General features: G+C 37.9%; 1 long non-coding RNA gene across 1 annotated transcript; it reads right to left on the reverse strand.

Moving 5' to 3' along the window:
* Positions 1-26: 26 nt before the first annotated feature.
* Positions 27-15,995, reverse strand: LOC121133267. Its single transcript, XR_005870080.1, has 2 exons — positions 15,956-15,995; positions 27-367 (listed from the first exon to the last, which is right to left on the reverse strand). It is a non-coding gene; the product is annotated as an uncharacterized LOC121133267 (long non-coding RNA).
* Between the last annotated feature and the right edge of the window lie 1,430 nt (positions 15,996-17,425).

Raw genomic sequence — 17,425 nt, forward strand, 5'->3', positions numbered from 1 at the left:
TGTGAAACCACAACATCCCACAGCAGTAAGGCAGCAGTTGTTTATTTTTAGTGACTGTCACACAGTGTTGGTACAGGGTGGAATCACATTATGATGTAATCTTCTTGAGAGAGGTTTTCTAAGGTAAGATTTGAAGCCTTCCACACTTATCAGATGCTTTCTGTCAGTTTTCTCCAGTTTTACAATTCTAGATCCAAACTGCATGGCCCCCTTCGGCAGGAGGGCTGAGGTTGTGAGGCCAAGTTCAACAGCTGCAAGGCATAGAAGGAGCTTCTCACCAAGCCCTCGCGGCAAAGACTGGTCCGTCTTCTCCCACACCACCAGGGAGTTTAGGAAAGAAACAACGTTCTCATCCAGGAAAGGAAACCTAAGTTCATTAAAAAATGGATAGTGACTACTATTAAAAAGTAGTTATCTGTCATTATTCACACAATGGCTAAAATTTAACCACATTAAAACGGTATTTAAAAACATATATGATTTACAAAAATATTCTAAAATCTAAACAAATTAATTGCCTATGGTATAAAGAAATAAGTTCAAGTTGTTTTAGAGTACTTCTGAGGATGACCCTGGTATACAGCATGATCATGAATAACCTAATTTATGTTTGACTAGAGCATGTCTACAGAAACTGAACTTTAGGGGCATGAAACCAGTGTAAAGGGTTCCTGGACTTGTAACACTGTATCAAAATTGTTTATTTATAATTTCTGTGTGGTAACAAATTGGTCAATATAATAAATACTACATTTAAAACAGAAAAAAGAGTGTAAATCACTCAACTGACAAATAATTCTATGCTGTTAATCCACATTTAATGATTGAGTAACTGTATGTTCTAAACCATAACCATTTTACAAAGAAAAACAAACACTAAAACATGGTGCATAGATAGTTAAAGAGAACATCTCTGAGAAGGAGAAAGTATTTTTCCACTTCCTTCATAACAGTATTATTTGTTTTAAATAAATACCTTGACACTATTATTTGGGGCAGGTGGTAATTGGAAATATATTCAAGATCTATGACCTGAGAGCAAAAGGGACAGAAGACAGCTCTTCTGAACAAAACTGATATGCTATCCACAAGAGTCTGGCATTTAATATTTCCAAAATTATTGTTGTGTGTCTCTCTGGGTAAAAATTTTAAACCAATGGCAGTACCATGCTTTGTGACATAAGAAAAGAGACACAATGATATAAATGTTAGAATACATATGAACAGGCAAGTGATCACTCAAAGGAAAATGTCAGTTCCACCAGCCTGCCCAGCATTGTTCACCAGTTTCTTCACCTCATGAAAATGTTGAATTCAGTTATGTGTCTCTCTAGAATAAGGAGATATTTACTCTGTTATGGTCAGCTTGTCCTGGGTCCCATGCCCTGCATATCATAGTTTCATTCAGTAATTCTTCAAGGAGCCTAAACATAGGAACAAATATTTTGCTATAATTGTGTTTTATGTTTAGAAATGGGAGGATATGTTACCTTAAATTTATACTTTATGAATGTTATATCCATATAAGAAAGCTTTCATCAGCTTCTACCTGATTATCTTTTAAGAAATGGACACATCCTCTCCAGCATAAGCTGTAGGTGTTTTTTACTTTAGTCATTCTGACAGGTGTAAGATGGTATCTCATAGATGTTTTGATTTGCATTTCAATGATGGCTAAGGATGTTGAGCAATTTCTTAATTGTCCTTCAGCAAAGGATTACCAGTCTATGATACACAACTCCAGAGAATCGAAGAAACAAGGAGGACCCTAACAGAGACATATGTGGTCCCCCAGAGAAGGGAAAAGGGACAAGAACTCCTGAACAAGCTGGGAGCATGGGGTAGGGGGCAGGGTGAAATGAGGTAGGAAAAATAGAAGGGGAGAAGATAAGGGGGGAGGAAAACATGAGGCATCAGGAAGATTGAATCAGGGGATGATCAGAGAACAAGAAAAGAGACACTGTAATAGAGGGAGCCATTGTAGGTTTAAAGAGAAATCTAGCTAGGAAAATGTCCAGAGATTCATGAGGAAGACCCCAACTAAGAATCTAAGCAACAGTGGAGAGGCTACCTTAAATGCCCTTCCCCTATAATGAGGTTGATGACTACCTTAAATGCCATCCAAATAGCTGATGGAAGCAGAACCAGAGAGCCACAGCTAAACTCCTGGAATCCAGTTGTAGAGAGGGAAGAGAGATATGCAAAGGGATCATGACCATGCTGGGAAACCCACAGAAACAACTGACCTGAACAAGTGGACCATCATGGGAACAGCAACATAGGACCAAAACAGACTCCCTGAATGTGGGTGACCGGAGGTCTGGGCAGTCAATGGGGCCTCTTTCAGTGGAATCAGTATTTATCCCTATTATGACAAACTTTGATGATTCCCTATAGAAGGTCGCACTCTCCAGTCTCCCTGGGGATTGGATGGGTTGGATGGGGTGGATGGGGGGATCAGTGGGGGGCATGGGAGGATGGGAGGATGGGAGGGGGAACTGGCATTCATATGTAAAATAAGATTGTTTCTAATTTAAATTATATATATACATATATATATACATATATATATGAAATCGTCACAATTTATCCATACTTTATTTGACTTAAACTTATCACTTTCTGAAGGACATAAAAACATCCTCTTTGGAGAAAAGAAAACTTCTGTATCTTACATATGAGGTCAAAAAATAATTCCTCATTTCCAAAGAAGTATACTTGTTATATTGCATTTATTTTACTAAAATTCTCGTCAAACTTGAAGTTTCTTTGTAGAAAATGTATACAGTCTAGTTAAGCTTTCAGGTTTCTGTCCACCGCCTTCATAATAGTGATTGGTAGAATATAGGAAGGAGGGAGAGTAGTGATGAGGTCAAACTTAGTGTATGAATATCACACTGAATCTTATTAAGATTTAAAATTAATGTTGCTTGTAGTTAAAATATTTAAGTTACCTAAAATAATTACTGTGCAATTATTTTAAGGAATACAGATTAATTCTGAAAATATAATGGCTAACTGAAAATCATACATGTGTGTACACAGAATCCATACATAAGGACTCACACACACATTACACAAAGTATATTAAAATTTCCTATATTTTATGACATGATATAATTGCAATATTTCTGAAGACAGTAAAATTGCTTTTCAAAGTCAATATTTTCTGAAAATGATAAACACAAAAGTAAGCAAAAAAATTTTTTTGCTTTGTTTGATTTCCAGTAATATAAAATTAACCTATTTTCCAGTTAAAATATGTTCTAGCACTTTTTTTAGTATATAAAAACTTAAAGGGAGCTTCCATAGTTTTACTAACTTAGGTAAATGCCATGACAAGATTTAAATCGTGGGCAGTTGACAAATGAACCCCAGAAAGGATGGTCAAAATAGAAATTATAGAAACAAATCTTCAACTTAATCCCCCACCTTTCTTTTTGTTTTGAAAATGCACTGAGTTTAAATTGGATTTTGTTTTTCAAAAACTGAACATCATGGGCTGTCCAGATGGCTTGTAGATGAGGGTACTAGCTGTGAAAGCACTGGAATTTGAATTTGATTCTAGAAACCATATAAAACCACATAAAGTTAGATGGAGAGTTCTAACTTCACAAAGTTTTCCTCCATGACACAGTCTGGTTAGTATTCTAACACACCCATACTTATTTTGAAGTTTAATTGTCTTCTCAATATTTTCACAAAAAAAAGTACAGCAGTATCTTAAAGACTCAATTACTTCCAGAATGCGTTGGTGGAAACGGAATGTAAGACAATAAATAGTTTGCCTTACGTAATGGACAATCCTTTAATTAATTATAGTGACTGATTACGTTTATTCATAGTGTGTGTAGTACAGGTTTCTGTTCAAGTAGCATAATAAAGGCCATAATGGTACTATCCTTTGGAAATTTTAGGAAAAGCCTGGTCCCGCTTCTGATTGAAATGTGAACACAACAGTTGAACATGTAATATAACTCTTCTGCCCAAATTCTCATTTTCAGGCAACTTCCCTTTAATTTTTGAAGTATTTTTCTCTGTGAGTTGGTTTCAGCTTCGGGGTACTGAATGTCAAATGTCTCAAATTTTTCCCTAGATGCCATCTCTTCTACTTCACAATTTGTGCTTACTAAAACTGTTAGGGCTAATGTAATAAATGTTAGGGAACAGTTTTTCCAAATAGAAAAAGTGAATTTGAATCCAGGGTAAATTTTTAGATACTCACTTATTGAATTGTGAAAACATTTTGTCTGTTGTTACTTTCTAAAACTACTAACAGATGATAATCACAAAGCATGATTTTTTTTTTTTTGGTTTTTATGAGACAGGGTTTCTCTGTATTGTTTTGGAGGTTATTGGTACTGCCCGGCCTCGAACTCACAGAGATCCGCCTGCCTCTGCCTCCTGAGTGCTGGGATTAAAGGCGTGTGCCACCACCGCCCGGCCATACAGCATGATTTTGAATACACATTATTAACATATTATTAGCCTGGAAAGTCAGTTTACTATATCTTTGGAATTGATCCATGAACACTGAATTGTACAAATCTGGACGTCTCTGATCCAGTGAGAAATAAGATAAAAATACAACTGGGCAAATTCAAGGAACAATAGGATACAAATTGAATAAACAAATAAACAGTGATATTTCTTGCCATTTTTTCTCCACTTTTTCAAGACGGAGTCTCTCTGTATAGCCTTGGCTGTCCCGGAGCTCACACTGTAAATCTCACTGGCTTTGAACTCACAGAGATCCACCTTCCTCTGAAGGTGAAATGCACTGAAATTAAAGGTGTGTGTCGAGCCGGGCGGTGGTGGCGCACGCCTTTAATCCCAGCACTTGGGAGGCAGAGGCAGGCGGATCTCTGTGAGTTCGAGGCCAGGCTGGACCGACAGCCTCCAAAACAATACAGAGAAACCCTGTCTCGTAAAACCAAAAAAAAAAAAAAAAAAAAAAAAAAAAAGGTGTGTGTCGAAACAGCCAGGTTTAACTATGGCATATCTTACTTGTGACTGATAGTCATAAAAAAGATGTGTATAATCAAAGCTGGCAGGCACTCTCTCTCTCTCTCTCTCTCTCTCTCTCTCTCTCTCTCTCTCACACACACACACACACACACAGAGCAAGAGAGAGAGAGAAACACAGAGACACACAATTAATAGGAGCTGATAGGGGATATTACATCCCAGTGAGTCAACATGGTGTAATAGACTTACTTTAAATACTACATTACATGAAGTATGTCAAGCCTTTTCTACCATCTATCCATTCTTTAGCAAGATAAATGAAACCAAGCACTACAAAGAGAATCAAGCCCTAGAAAACATGAAAATAATTTAAACTCCACAAACTATTTTCTACTCACAGACTTCTCTCATTTGAAAACAGTAACAGAAAGATAGCAGGAACAATTTCTTACCATGAAAGCTAAATAAAGAATTTCTAAGTAACCTAAACAGGGCTCAGATTATATCATGCAAAGTTTTAAAAATGTATATGAAACAGAATGAAAGATGAAACGATAACAAAAAATAGAGAGCATTTAGCTTGAATAGTGACAAATGTTTATATCATTAACTCGTTAAATTAGTAAAAGAAATTGTTTCGGGGGTCAACATTAAGAACCTAGATGCATAGAACAAAATAAGCCAAACAAAGGAACATGGGACAGAATCAAGACAAAGCCATTAATATCAAAGTTGACAACATAAGGAAAACACAAACATGGCTCTTCCAAAAATCAATAAAATTGACCAACTGTGGTATGGCTAAGGCCAAAATGTATTTTCCTTCTTATGAACAAGACTCCACATGCTTTGTACTATTCAGATTCAGGTCTATGGTAAGTGTGTGGCTGATTCAGAGGCCAGGTGAGAATTGCTTTTGAATTTTGAGGAGCACTGGGGATGATTTTAAAACTTGATTCTGAAGCATAAAATTACGTAAGATACTTTTTCCATTTCTAATACTGTTAAACAAATTGTAAACTTAAATATAAGGTAAATATTTTTTAGAAACTTCCACTTCATTTTGGAAATGAAAGATTTGTGTTAAGATAACATTTCAAAACAGGAAAATGAGAAACAGACATACACATAAATGTTCAGAAAGATTAGAATACAGTCTTTGGGAAGTGCTTGTCATAATATGAAGTATAAACATTAAGAAATATTTATCAAGACACCACTGTTACTATAAGAACACTTTCCCTTGGCATTTCGTCTGCATTTACATTAATATAAAAGGAAATATGTCTTGTTATCCTAATCATCCTACTGCAATCATCCCTCCTGTTTGCATCAGTGTAGTATAGTTCATAGAATCAGACTCACTGAAAGGGATGTATTTTTCAATTGTATAAAATATAAACAAGAGGCAAAAGTAGAAGAAATATAGGTGTAAAAGGTCAACTTTTGAAACATTTAGCATTGTGAAAAATGGCATTTTCAATTTTTTTGTAAAAAGAAGCTACAGACAAGTGCAAAGAAAGTGTGGTGCAATCCTAGAAGGCAGGAAAGGGTATGATTTGAAGTCTAGGCAAGTTGCCCTCTGGTCACAAACCATCAACTTTTTTGAGTTTAAAAGATAGAATGGCCTTTCACTCTCCACAATTAGAAGTCCCCAGTTGTTACGCTACATGGCCACATACTCTGGGGCTTGGTTTTCTCCTTCAGTTAACAAATCGTGAGGCAATAGTTGACAGAACTTTTTTTCTAAGTCAAACTTACAATGATGTAAGTTTGGGCTTCTCAAATCTGTGGACTGTATCTTTTCTGTATGAGATTTTCTCTGTGTGTCTTCAAATGTCGGATTTATAATTTATTGAAGCTGCACACATCTCTACTATCATTCATCACTCAGCACTGTTTGCTGTAAGAATGATGTTAAGACCTGTTTCTGTAATTCTGTGATTTTTTTTCTAAATCAATAGTTAAAGGTGGGTATTTTTAATCCACATTTAAAAATGAATTCCTTCACTAAATTAAAGGAAAATTTTTCTCAGCTTATTCTGTTTGAAGATAACATGTTCTTTATTTGCTTCTTTGTGTAACAGAAGGGTTTTCACTGGAAAAAATAAGAAAAGTTTTAAGGGATCTATAAATATATCATATAACATTTGTTAGTTTTGCCTCTCTCTCTCTCTCTCTCTCTCTCTCTCTCTCTCTCTCTCTCTCTCTCTCTCTCTCTCTCTCTCTCTTGTGTGTGTGTGTGTGTGCCGTCAGGAGTTGGTTCTTAGATTGTCACACTTCATGGAAAGCACTGAAGGACAGGGAAAAGAAATTAGGCAAATGGCAAAATCAAGAACAGATTTCTTTAAGAGGGCTCCTTCCCAATCCCAGTGGACTTTGTGACTATTAATAGCAAGAAGAAAAGACCTCCCCAAGAGATTATAAGGACCAGTATGGAAGAGGGAAGGAAAGTCAAGAAAGGCAAGCAGGTTTAAGTCCTATACATCATCTATCCAGAGTCCACTGAAAATTCCCTCAGATCTGGGTCCTCTGCTTTCTGTATGAGCTGTCTGTTTAATAATGTTTGTTGGTTTAGGTATCTCTGCCAGTATTGCTTTCCCTTTCCCAACATCTTTTGCCTTATCTTGAATTATATGTTTTATTTTTTTTCCTTTTGAAAATATTATCTTTCTTTTTTTGGCATTTTTGTTATTTAAAACAATCTTACTTTACATATCAATCCCCCACAATTCCCTCACCCTCCCATCCTCTCATGACCCCCACCAATTCCACCAACCCACTGCCTACCCACTCCCCAAGGACAGTGAGGCCTTCAAAGGGGATCATCAAAGTCTGTCACATCATTTGGGGAAGGGTCTAGTCCCTCTGTGTATCTGGCTGAAATAGTATCCCTCCATAAGGAATGAGCTCTCAAATTCCATTTGTTCACTTAGGAAAAATACTGGTTCCAATGTTGGAGGTCCCATAGACTTCCCAGGCTTCCTAACTGACACATACAGAGAGCTTGATTCAGTCCAATTTCAATGCTGGTTCCCAAGCTTTATGACTGGGGTCTTTTTGCTCTCACTAAGTCAGGTCAGATGTTTCTGTAGGTTTCTTGGGCACAGTCTTGACTGATGTGCTCCTTCCCCTCCCTTTCTACAACTGGATTCCAAGCAAGTGGGACCTCACTGACTCTAGACTGGAGAACCTGCATAAGACCGAATTAGGCCCTGAACATGAGTGTCAGTTGGAGGAATTGGGCAGTCTTTGTGGTCACTGGCAGTGGAGATAGTATTTATCCCTAGAGCATGAACTGACATTTTGGAGCTCATTCCCTATGTATTGATACCTTGCTTAGCTGATACACTGGAAGGAGGGCCTTGGTCCTGTCCCAAACGATGTGACAGGCTTTCATGACTTTCCATGGCATGTCTCACCCTTTCTGAGGCATGAATGGGGTGGGTGGGGAGATTGTGGGTGAAGGAGGAGGACAAATGGCTGGGAGAGGGAACTGGGATTGGTATGCAAAATAAGACTGTTGTAAAAGTAAAAATGTGGCGTGATATGAATTTTTTAAAGATATAAAAACCCTGATCATGTGCCAAGGTCCCACATGATATAAGAGAACAGAGCTGTCCTTCAACTGACTTATACAAGCCAAGATATATGCCAACACGTACACTCAGATAAAATAAATAAACATAAAAAACATTCTGAAAATTAATAATTAAAATCTAAAACATAAGCTAAACAATAGGGTTGTAAAATAGGCTGTGATGTCACATATTAGCCACAAATAGCTCAATATGGTTTACCCCAGTTTGTACTCCCCTTTCTTGCTATTATTCTTTTTCCAAATTATTTTAGTTTATTTGAATATTTAACAGAAACTATGGTAATTATGCAGTAACAAAAATATGACTAAGGGCCATACCATTTACAGGAGAAACACTGCAAATTTATTATTTATCATACCAAAACAAGTACTACTAACATCTTTACTCAACAGAAATTTATTGAAAGCCAAATATCTCTCTACCAATTTTCTTGGGATTTGAAAAACAAGATAAAATATATTCTGGTTTTGAAGCTTAGGTTATACTATAAAATTGGATAATATTGAAATTAAATGTTTGTGAGATGATTGTCCCAAAATGTCAGGTTATTTTTAATCATGCCACAATATTATTTTTATATGTAAGTAAAATGATCTTAATATTTCCTCAACTTGACTGAACTCTAGAGAGTTTGTAGCACATTCTAAGACAGGAACTCCCACTTCCTTAAAGCTTTACATTACAAAAATCTGTGCCTAGCCCAACCATAATCACAGAGGCTTTCTCAGGCAGCTGGTGGGAGCAGATGCAGGGACCCACAGCCAAACATTAAGGTGAGAGATCCCAAATTGGAGATATCTTTTGGGTCCCAACACTCTGAACTCTAAGAGCCCTAGGAAGACATAGATGTAGGCAGAATTGTAGGCACCAGAGGGATTGTGGATGCCAGAAGGACACACACAATGGAATCCACTAAGTAGGGCTCACAAGGGCTCAGAGAGTGTGAAGTGAAAATTCGGAGCATGTATGGGTCTGACCTAGGTTCTCTGCATATATCTTAAGGTTGTATAGTGTGTTGTTCTTGTGGGATTCCTAACTGTGAGCGTAGGCAAATCTGTGATTCTTCTGCTCTCGGGAACCTTTCCCTGTCCTGGATTTACTTGTCCAGCCTTGATATTATTTTCATGCCTAGTTTTATTGCATCTTCTTATGCTATGTTCACTTGATATTCCTGTGACACCTGCTCTTTTTTGAAGGGAAACAGAGGGGCAGTGGATATGGCTGAGAGTGGAGGTTGGGGGGGGGAAGGAGAAGCAGAAGGAGGGGAATACTGTGGCAGGGATGTATGAGAGAAAAATAAAATTTTCAAAAGAAAGGAAAAGAAAATTTGTAATTGTAGATTCTGTACCTTCCCTTTGAAATGTAAATGTCTGTTAGACCTTTCCTCCAGTTTTATGATCTAAGAATGTCTAGAGAACCTTGGAGACTTGACAATGAAAAAACACTCTCTAGATAGATAATACCATGTAGAGTCCTGTCTCCCAAATACCAAATATAGATGCTTGAAAAACAGAGGGAAAAATAAACTCTTCAATATCAGGGATTGTACAGTATGATCATTGTTCTTTCAGGTTTCTCCCAAAGATCTATGGTACATAGAATTCCTCCTCTTTTTTTGTTTCAGAGAATTCTGTTATTTCTTCTCTTCATTGCAATAGTTTTATTAAAGTCATCTTTATTTATTTCCTTTTACCTGGTATAGTTTTGTTGGCATTGCTCAGTATATTCACTGCATTATTAATGTTTGATAAAAACTTTGTTTAAAATTCTGATATCCTATTGAAAGAAGAGAGAACTGAGTATGCTAGTTAATTAGTCTTAAGTCCATGCTCATGATAGTGTTAGTGAAAACACTTTTTCCCCCATATCTGGATATTCCTGAAACAAAGCCAGTGACATAGTTGTTATTTATTATTCTTTAAGATAATACATTTTAAAATAACTGTCAAACAACTTAATGTCTGACAAAATTGAAATCCAAAAGCAGCTGATCTTAAAGAGAACCATACAGCCAATATATCCATATATGGTTATTAATACACAGCTTCTGAGTAAAAGGTAAAGGGCAGTGGTTCTCAACCAATGGCTTCTGACCCATCTGGGTGTTGCATATCAGATATTCTGCATATCAGATATTTACATTACGATTCATGACAGTGGCAAAATTACAGCTATGAAGGAGCAATGGAGTAATTTTATGGTTGGGATTCCCCACAACATGAGGAGATGAATTGCAGAAGCATTAGGAAGGTTGAAAACCACTGATCAAGAAAGGGTAAAGCAAGTGTACTGGAAGTATGTAAATGCTTTTTCTCTGGGAATGAAGTGATTCTAATTAATAAGAATAATTTTAAACTTGTGTATTTTCCCAACAAGAAGGGAAAAATTTAACTGTGAAACTCATAACATGTATCCTATCAACAATTTAGAATCAAACTATCATATATATTAGATCTATTCCACACAATAGACAAAAGATACATTAATTTGTGCTTTCAGGGTGATTTTCAGCACCTAAGGTTTTAAGTGCAAGAAATTTAATATGCTTCTATAGCTTGTAGTTTAAGTGGTGATGGGTAAGTAATGTTTCAGTACCCACAAAAAAAAGCAAACCATTAAATAGTGCCCATCATTTTTCCCCAGGAATGCATTGGAGCCCAGTTGGTACTAGCTAATGAAACAAAAATACACAGAAGGAATCCAGAGGCAATGTTTTCTATCTTGAGTTGGGTGAGTTGACTTGGCAGCTGACATCAGTGATTTACTATCTAACAGACATCTCAGAAGCTGCACTGATTTATCCCACACATCAGTGGGGAGGGTAAGGGGGATTCTATCACATCTGCATGACAGTGATAAGCACAGTTCAGTTTCTGAATTTATGACAGGAACAGAAAAAATCCCTGTTTAAACTTAAAATTATATAAATTTACCTTCCTTCCCTAAAAATATAGTGTAGTAATCTAACTCCCTTTGCTCTCAGACCTTCACTGAGTTAATTTGAACGGATTGACATTAATCACGTGTTTATATTTTGCATATCTTGCAACCTAATGTTTAAATGGCATATAAATATATCATAAAATCAGACTGAGAATATGTGTTACTGAGATAAAATCAAAACAAATTAAGGAAGAGGTTCTACTACTTTTCTTTCAAGATTAAACAACAAGAATTTACATATAAGTGGGAGAAGAATATATCAATGCTCTTCTGTCTTATTGCATATTTCATCATTGATAGTTGCCACATTTTGCAAATTTGGTGCATGTTTCATTTAAATCGAAATATTTTAAGAAGAAGTCATCAAGATCTGGAAAAACATCTCAGCAGTTAATAACAACTGCAGTTATTATTACACAGAATAGAGACAGATTTTGGTTCCTAGCACCCAAAATGGGTGATGCACTGTGTCCTAAAAAAATTCAGCTCCCAAGTGTACTTCACCCTTGCTTGGCCTCTGAGAGTATTGGACACACACTTGTATTTTCTCAAACAGACACTCCCATACACACATATACTTAATTAAATATGATATAAATAGTTTATAAAATGAAACCCCTGGATAGATGGTTTAGTTATTAAAATTATTGGCTATTCTTCCTAAGAACATAGGTTTGTGGTCCAGTACCCAAATGGCAGCTCATAACTACATGTAACTAGTACTTTTCGTGTAATGTAACTCTACTGCCTTCTATGAGAGCAAGGCACATATGTGGTGTGGGAGAAACTGAGGCAAGCCTACCCAAGCTACGAGTGCACAGGCCAGCCTGCATGAGCATCTGCAACAGACACTTCCTCAGTGAGCCAAACCTGCCTCCACACCCAGTAACTGCTGAAAAGGAGGTACTTGACCAGAGACACCAACGAGGAAAGACCAAGGCAGCAAAGTCATCTACCTGAGCCAATGGGACTTTGGGAGGGGCTATAGAGGCAGACAAAACTTCCTTAATAAATGAGTCTACAGAATGCTCTGCTACTCACTCATTCCCAGTGCTGCTTCTTCTCACCCACTCCCTCAATGGGTGTCTCAGCAGCGTAACTCTGCAACATTTGGTGCTTAGATACCAGACTCATGGATCCTGTGCTGGCATGGGACTCAAACATTCTTGAATCAGAGCATGCTTCTTCCCATTGCCAAGGCCATTTTGTGGGCTCTGATCTTTGCCTTTTGTTGCTGGCTATGCATTGGCGGATGGATCCTATATCGGTGTACTCTTGCTTTCACTATCAGCACCCTTTTGGGCTCCTCTTCATGCTTGTGCAGCCTTTCTGCACCCCCTCTTAGGTGACTTGTTCGATGAGTTGGCCGTGTCTCTTTTATGACTTTGGTCCTCTTGAAGGTGAGCTTGGGCCCCTCCTTCTTTTCTGTCTTTTACTTTGAGTCTGTCTGGTATCCTTGGTGCATTGGGTAGGAACATCTACTATACTTAGGTCTGACATACTTGCTGGGTTTGTTCCAGTCTGTTTTTTTTTCTGTTTTAGACTTTGTTCTGAGTCTTCTCACCCTGTCCCACAAGTGGTGTCTGAACAGGGTAACCCGCAACAGCATAGTATACATATAGATATGCAGGCAGAGCACAACAAAAGTAATTTATTTAATTTTTATTTTATCTTCTTTTCTCAAGTCAGTCCCCTCTCCTGGACCTCTCATCCCACCACCCCACAATTTACTTCTCTGTTACTATTCATAAAAAAGCAGGCCTCCAAGGGTTATCAACAAAACATGGCTATTAAGTTGTAGTAAACACTTAGCATTTCTGCTTGTATTAAGACTGGCTGAACAAGGCAACCCAGTATGAAGAGTCAGAAACAAGCACTATTCTCAGTGTTAGAAGTCACACAAGAAACCTAAGCTATACAAGTGCTATCTATATACAGGGCTTAGGTCAGTCCCATGCAGGTTCCTTTGTTGTCAGTTTAGTTTCTGTGAGTTCCTATAAGCCCAGGCTAGCTGATTATATGTAGGAGGAAGTCTCATGCCGCCATTAAACATGTGACTTACTAAGTCTATGCCGCCATTAAACATGTGACTTACTAGAGGCGCACTAGAGGCGCATACAGATGAGGTAATAAAAGGGCGGTTTACCACACCGCTAACCACACCCACTTTAGGCAGGACTAAAGACGTATACGGCTGGACGTAAAGACGTATACGTACGTAGGCGGAACTACGTCACTAGCCAAGCCCACTTTTGGGCATGGCTAGGGGCGTTACGGGGGAAGGCATAAAAGACAGCGCACAGGAAGTCTCGCTCTCTTTTTCTGGAGTTCGGCTTCCGGTCCAGTCGCTAGCTGAGATCTACTGGGCTTCTCTGGGTTTGGTAACTTGTGAGTAATTTTCTACATAAAATACTTAGCGTTACTTTCAGTAATTGTGTGTCGCGTATCGTTACAGCGTCCGTTGAAGCCAACAATTATATGAGTTTTCTTCTGAAGTCCTTGAACCCTCTCTCTCTTCACCATAATTCTCCAGCCATGGCCTGCTGTTTGGCCATGGGTTTCTTCTTCTATTTCAAGTTGCTGGAGGAAGCCTCTCAGATGGCAATTGGTATAGGCACAAATCCATGAATATAGTAAAATGTCATTAGGCATCATAGGCCTGTGTGACAAGGTCTTCAAATCTTTGAAGATGGAAATTGGAGAAGATTTCAGAAGATGGAAAGATCTCTGGTGCTGATGAGTTGCCAGGATTAAAATCGTTATAAAAGGGCCACCTTACCAAAAGCAATCTACAGATGCTACACAGTCCCCTACAAAATTTCAACACAATTCCATACAGACTTGAAAGCACAATATTCATCTTCATATGGAAAGATAAAAAATCCAGGATAGCTAACATAGTCAGGTACAATGAAAGAATTTTCAGAGGTGTCATTATCCCTGATTTCTAGCTGTACTACATAGGTATAGCAATAAAAAAACTGCATGCAATTAGTATACAAACAGACAAATGAATCAATTGAATTTAACCAGAAATAAACCCACACACCTATCTACACCTAATTTTTAACAAAGAAGCCAAAGTATACAATGGGAAAGAAGGAAAGCATCTGCAACAATTGGTGCTGTTATAACTGGATGTTGGCATGTAAATGAATACAAACAGATCTATACCACTCTGCACAAAACTGAAGTCCATGTGGATAAAAATCCCAAAATAAAACCAGATACAGTGAACCTGATAGAAGAGAAAGTGAGAAAAAAACCTTGAACACAGTAACATAGGAGAGAACTTCCTGAGTAGGACACCAATATAACAGACATTAAGATAAACAATTAATAAATGAGACCTTGTGAAACCAAAAAGTTCCTGTAAGGCAAATGACACTGCCAAAAGGACAAAATGTCAGCTTACGCCAACCCCACATCTGACAGAGGGCTAGTTTCCAAAATATATAAAGAATGCAAGAAACTAGACGTCAACATACCAAATAATATAATTAAAAATGGAGTACACATCTAAACAGAATTCTCAACAGAAGAATCTCAAATGGTCAAAAAACATGTACAGAACTGTTCAACATCCAAAGCCATCAGTGAAATGCAAATCAAAACAACTCTGAGAATCCATTTACACCTGTCAGATTGGCTAAAATGAAAAACACTGATGACAGCTTATGCTGGAGATAATGTGGAGCAAGGTGAACAATTTTCTGTGGTTGGTGGGAGTCCACACTTATGCAGTCAATCAATATGGGAATTGATTTACCTCAAGACACTGTGATACCACTCTTAGGCATATAATCAAGGGATGCTCAAACATACCACAGGGACACTTGCTCAACTATGTTCATAGCAGCTTTATTGGGAATAGCCAGAATCTGTAAACAACCTATACACCCCTCAACCAAAAAAAAATGGATAAAGTTAAGGTGGCACATTTACAAAATAGATTATTAGTCCACTATTAAAAACAATGACATTATGTAATTGGAAGGCAAATGGATTGAACCAGAAAAAAAATGTTGTGAATGAGGTTAACTGAACATAGAAAGACAAACATTATCTGTACTCACTTATAAATGGATATTAGCTGGAAAGGAAAGAAAAACCACATTACAATCCACAAACCTGGAGAGGCTAAGCAACAAGGAATGTGAAGGATCAGGTGGGAGGTTGGGTGGGGAGAGTACTGAAAGAGACAATTGGAAAGGGCACATTTCAGAGTCAAGTAGAAACCTGATTGTTAAGAGAAGCTTTTTCTTTGCTAGCCGCTTTGGTTTATCCCCCGCCAGCCGCCTGGGCTATGCCGCTTTGAAGTCCCCAAATAAACACACAGGAGGCTGTATTAACTATGAAGCTGTTGGCCTTGCTTGTCTCTTACTGGCTAGCTCTGCCTTAAGTAATTACCCCATAATTGTTAATCTAAGTATGTTTCTTACCAGGGAATAGTTCCCGGCGTCCTACCCCCATGGCGTCACATGTTGACTCTCTTGTGTTTCCCCTTCCCAGAATCCTCCTCGACTCCTAGTCCCTCCTATCTAGGTTTTCTATTGGCCAGAGAGTACTTTATTGACAAATGCACAGGCAAATAACAGGACTTCCCCAACACCTGATGTAAGGGAAACTCCATGGTGACCCTAGTTTAAACTGCTAGCAACAGGGAATATATTCCCTATTGCTGTACACCTTCTGAGACCAGACAAGACTTCCAGGGGAGGGACTGGGACACCAACCCAGACACACAACCTTTGAACTACAGTCTGTCCTGCTTACAGGATGTGCTGGCGTAAGGGTAGCATGGAGTGTGTGGGAGTGGCCAACTAATGACTGTTCAGCCTGACACACATGCCACAAGGGTGAGTCTACCCCTGACACTGCCAGCAGTGGCAAGACATGGAGGCTAGATGACCCAGAGACCTGGGATTAAACCAAACAGGACTGGAGAAACATTTCTTAATAAAAATAATGAATAATGAATCTCCATCATAAGTATGCAGATTCATTGCACTATTAATAGTTTTGAAGACATTCAAAATTCTTGAAATATTTAAGCTGTAACCTTATTACAATTTCTCTGAATTGTAGTATATTTTAAATTAAGCTTCCTAGATATAATTGGTTTATGCTATCTTAACTTTAAAAACCTATTACTAGTAGTAATAGGGTGTTTTGTTTTTCAGTATAATCTTACGTGTTTATTTTTATTTAAATTAGAAACAAGCTTGCTTTACATGTCAACTCCAGATTCCTCTCCTTCCCTGCCTCCTCTGCCTCTCCATCAACCCTCCCCAGTCCCACACTCAATGCCCCTCTGCTCCCCAGGGAGGGTGAGACCTCCATGGAGAAATCTCCAGAGCCTGTAATTTCATCCAGGATAGGGCCTAGGCCCTCCCCCATGTGTCCAGGATGAGAGAGTATCCCTCAATATGGGATAGACACCCAAAGTCCATTTGTATACCAGGGATAAATACTGATCTGCCACCCAAGGCTCCATAGATTGCCTAGGCTTCCTCACTGATACCCACATTTAGGGGGTCTGGATCAGACCCATGCTGGCCTCTCATAGGATGTTTTCTTTACTGAATCACAAAAGGAATGAAGGAGGGATCCACAAATATGCAACCCTTACCTAAAAAAGAAAAATGAAAACCACTCCCTCAATATTATCCCCTAAGTTGTTTTTATGTGGTTAATAAAAGGCACATAAGCTACCTTAGTTTTATCTTTCTGTGGATTGTTATATATTAAATGTTTTCCTTAGAATCCCAGGGTATTATGGTTACATTTCAGCATTAAGAATATCAAATGTAGCTGTCTGAGCTACAGTCAAATAGACCTACATTTTCTTATTCTAAGGGGTTCTCATTTAAAATGTATAAATTCTTCCACAGAAAGTAAACTGATAAGTC

This window comes from Mesocricetus auratus, unplaced genomic scaffold (assembly GCF_017639785.1).
Source record: "Mesocricetus auratus isolate SY011 unplaced genomic scaffold, BCM_Maur_2.0 Super-Scaffold_100021, whole genome shotgun sequence".
In the NCBI taxonomy this organism is placed as follows: domain Eukaryota; kingdom Metazoa; phylum Chordata; class Mammalia; order Rodentia; family Cricetidae; genus Mesocricetus; species Mesocricetus auratus.